Below are 4,372 nucleotides of genomic sequence, written 5' to 3' on the forward strand. Positions count from 1 at the left end.
GGAACAGAAGAGAACAGAAGCTAGTGAGTCAACTCCAACTCGTGGTGACCCCGGTGTGTCAAAGCAGAGCTGTGTTCCTTCCATAGGGCTGGCAATGGCTGCTTACTTAGTGGAGGATCACTAGGCCTTTCTTAGAGACGTCTCTGGGAACACACCTACTCCCAACCTTTCCACTGACCACCCAGGGGCTCCAGGCATACACTCTTCCAAGGCTGTCAGCTTGCAGTCACAGAGCAAACCTCCCATGGCATATGTAAACTGCCAACAGCACCCTGCCCTTCTTATAAGCTTCTCTCTCGGTCTTCTACTGTCCTGACCAAGTAGAAGAACTTCATCCATGTCTTGAAGCATTTCCACTATGGGGTTCCAGTAAACAGACCTTCCACACCTAACTCTTCTGCCTGCCTCTCTCTACCGATGGAAAACTCAAGCTGGGCAAAGACATCAGAGCCCTGGAAAGAAATCCCCATGCTGAAATGATCAGTTGCTTCCAAAACAAAGGTGAGGGGAAGAGAACAAAAAACTCTTCCCCAAAAGGTGTAGTAACATTTCCCTGTGATCTCTTTTAAGCGCCATGTTGAAAACGGGTGTGTTTGGAAAGTTAGGAAAAACCCGAAATGTTTAACCTTGGGCTCAAAGAATGTTTAGAACAAACACTGACAACCAAAAAAATGTTTCTATTGCCTAGAACCAGGTAATCCCTATTTTATGGCTGTGTTGTTAAAGTTAGTGCCATTGAGTTGGGTTCCGACTCATAGCAACTGTGTACAGGGTTTCCAAGGAGTGGCTGGTAGGTTTGAACCACTGACCTTGTGGTTCAAACCAATTTTGCAGTCCAGTACTTATCTTACATTGCCACCCCTGGACTCTACCCTATGGCTTGTTGTTTTTGTTAAGTGCCATCCAGTCGGTTCTGACTCATAACAACTCTGTATAGGGTTTCTGAGGAGGGGGCTGGTGAACTTGAACCACTGACCTTGAGGTTCAAACCAACCTTGCAGTGCAGAGTATTAACCCACAGCACCCCACCAAGACTCCAAGTATGGCTTGTTGTTAGTTCAATGCCATGAAGTCAGTTTGACCCATAGCGACTCTGTATAGGGTTTCCAAGCAGCATCTGGTGAGCTTTAACTGCCGACCTTGTGGTTCAAAGCAACTTTGCAGTTCAGCACATTGTTACCAACTGAGGTCATGAGAAGAGAAATACTAAATGGGGATGTCCATATTAATATATATTTAAACGGAGCATGCACTTGTTGTTGTTGTTATATGCCATGGAGTTGGTTACGACTCATAGCAACCCTGTACAGGGTTTCTGAGGATGAAAATCTTTACAGGAGCAGAAAGCCTCATCTTTCTCCCATGGAACAGCTGGTAGTTTCGAACTTCCAACCTTGAGGTTTGCAGCCCGATTTGTAACCACTACGCTACCAGAGGTCCTTGGAGCATGCACTACTTCTTCTCAATTCTGCAATTCTTTGGAAACCCTATACAGGGTCGCTATGGGTTGGAGGAATCAACTCAAAGGCACTTAGCAACAAAAACATATTGCCAATGTTGAATCACTGGGTCAATCCTTAAAAGCTACAAAGCGATGACTCTGATCTAAATATCAAATTATTATCCATAAAACTAACTACAATGATCAAAAAATATATGCCTGTTGATGTTCTTTGGAGACTCACTTGCGTTCCTGGCTTTATCTGACACTAAGTGTGGCGCTGCAAGTCAGTGTGCTGGATTGCAAGATCAATTTGAACCGCAAGGTCCGAGGTTCAAGCTCACCAGCCACTCCTTAGAACCAACTTGACAGCAACTAACAACAGGGTAATACTCTAGCTTTTTAATAGCTGCTTTTCCTTGACGCATAAAAGGCAATGTCCTCATGCCTAGAACTTTACGTAACCAATTCATTCTAAATCAGAAAATCATTTGGAAACTGGAAACAATTGAGGAAGCTTCTTCAAGGAAGAAGAAAAAAAAAAAAAACAGGAGAGAAGCAAAAAAAAAAAAAAAAAAGATTCATCCACTATGACAGATTTCATGGATCACAGTAAGTTTATTTTTTGTTTAAGAGGAAACCCACACATTTCATTCATAGATTCAGACAGCCCCTGAATCTTGAAATGACATACATGAGGGGGCTTCAAAAAGTTTGTAGAAAATAGTCCATTACCTTTTCATTCCATTTCTCCACAAAAACCTCACATTAAGTTCACAACAAATATTTGTGGGAGAATTCCATTTCTGTCCAAATCAGAGTCACTTGTGTTGTAGCCTAATTCACCCAAGATAAACAGGCAGAACACTGCAAAACAGACAGAGTAACTGTTTTCTGACAGTTGCAGATATGGAACACCAAACAGGAAAGAATGTCATCCCACCAAGAAAGAAGTTCATAAGGTGAGTCCCACAACCATCTGAGTTGTGTGTTTGAGGACAGAGATTGAGGACAAGTTTTTAATCATGATGCAAGAAGCCAGAGCTCACGCAGACAGCGTAGTGGCCACATTAATTAGAGGAGGCAAAGACCCCACCTCAGAGCTGCTGAAGGAGCAGAATCAGAAGGATAAGGCATTGGAGAGGAGGGAGCCCAAGTAACAGGGGCTGAAGTTTGTGTGGGCTTTCCCATGAGATGTTAGCCAAGCATTGGAATGCACATGAACGGGGTGAAATGACTCAAAGCTTAGCAAAGAACAGTTACTGTAGGGCTAAAAGCCAGAGAGGTGCCAAAGACCAATCAGTGATGAACTGCAGTTTCTGTCCATCCCCAACAGAGAGACCTCATTGACATCCACAGCACCCTGACCAACCAGAAAGACCACCCCCTAGAGGAAGCCTATGCTCCACGCTGTTCTGTTGGTTTTGTTAAGTGGAGTCAATTCAGACTCATAGCAACTCTGAATAGTGACCCTGTATAGGGATTCCGAAGAGTGGCTGGTGAGTTTGAATCGCTGACCTTGCAGTTCAAACCAACCTTGTGGTCCAGTGCTTATTTTACAGCGCCACACCAGGAACCCTGCCCAATCAAGGTCTAAAGCTAAGTCACAACAAGATCTTCAGGGGCGACCCAGTGGCGCTCATCAAGTTTACAATGGAAACACACTGGGCTTTCCAAAGATCTGTCACAACAAAGCATGAAAACACACCTACACAAGTTGAAGATAATCAGTCAATAACAGAACTGCCTCTTCAGAGGAATAAAACAGAATCCTTAGCACCTACAATGTGTCACTCATAATAGCCAGGATGTACTCCGAAATTTCTAGACATATAAATACTCAGGAAAACAAAACCCAAGGTCAAGTACGAAAGCAGTCAAGAAAAAACAACTCTGAGACAGCCCAGTGAATTAAAGAAACAATGAGAGACAAGATAGGGACTCGCTGCAAAGGAATGGAAAACACAAAAAGAACCAACAACCCAGAATTCTACAACCAGCAGAAGGTAGCTATTAAAAACAATTAAAATAAAGGCATTTTTCAAATCAGCAAGACAGTAGAATTTGTCACCCACAGACATGCACTACAAAAAATACTAAAAGGTTGAAATCTCCAGTTGAAAGGAGATTCAGAGCTACAGAAACAAATAAAGAACAAAAGAGATGATCAATAAAAGAATAAATATAAAATTTTACTTTTTTATTAGTTTCATATTTTTTTTAAAAGACAAGTGACTACTTATAGCAAAAATAATGTGACGTATAACAATGTAACATGTCTGGAGGTAAAAGAAATAAAAATACCACAGAGAAGGGGGAAATGAATGCACTTAATCTGCTATTGTTGTGGTTAAGTGCCATCGAGTTGATTCCAACACATAGCGACCCTGTATAGGGTTTCCAAGGAAAAGGAGGTGAGCCTGAACCACCAACCTTGCAGGTCAAACGACTTTGTAGTCTGATGCATTAGCCCACAGCACCACACCAGGAATCTGCTGTTAGGTTCTCATAACTGTGAACTTCAAAGTGAGAAATTGGAAGTGGGAAGCAAGAAGTTGGAGATGGTAAGAGTCAGGGGGAAACGGGGAAATGTTAAGGTATGATGTGAGAGATGGGAAATAAGAACTGTGAGTTAGGAAGTACAAAGTTTGATAAGTGAAAGGTCCATATTGTACACAGATGTACACATAAAAAAACAATAGAGGAATACTAAAAAGAAACTCAATGGCCCTAAAGGCCACAGGCAAAGCACAACAGAGAATCAATAACAAAAAAAAAGGTCAAAGGCAAGGCAAGATAGCAAACTAAACCTGACCACATCAATAATTACACTAAGTGTAAATGGGCTATACATTCCAACTACAAAGCAGAGAGATTTTAAGAACCAAAACCCAACAATATACAGTCCAGAAGAAACATATTTTAAATATA

This window comes from Chrysochloris asiatica, unplaced genomic scaffold (genome assembly GCF_000296735.1).
Source record: "Chrysochloris asiatica unplaced genomic scaffold, ChrAsi1.0 scaffold00054, whole genome shotgun sequence".
Classification (NCBI taxonomy): domain Eukaryota; kingdom Metazoa; phylum Chordata; class Mammalia; order Afrosoricida; family Chrysochloridae; genus Chrysochloris; species Chrysochloris asiatica.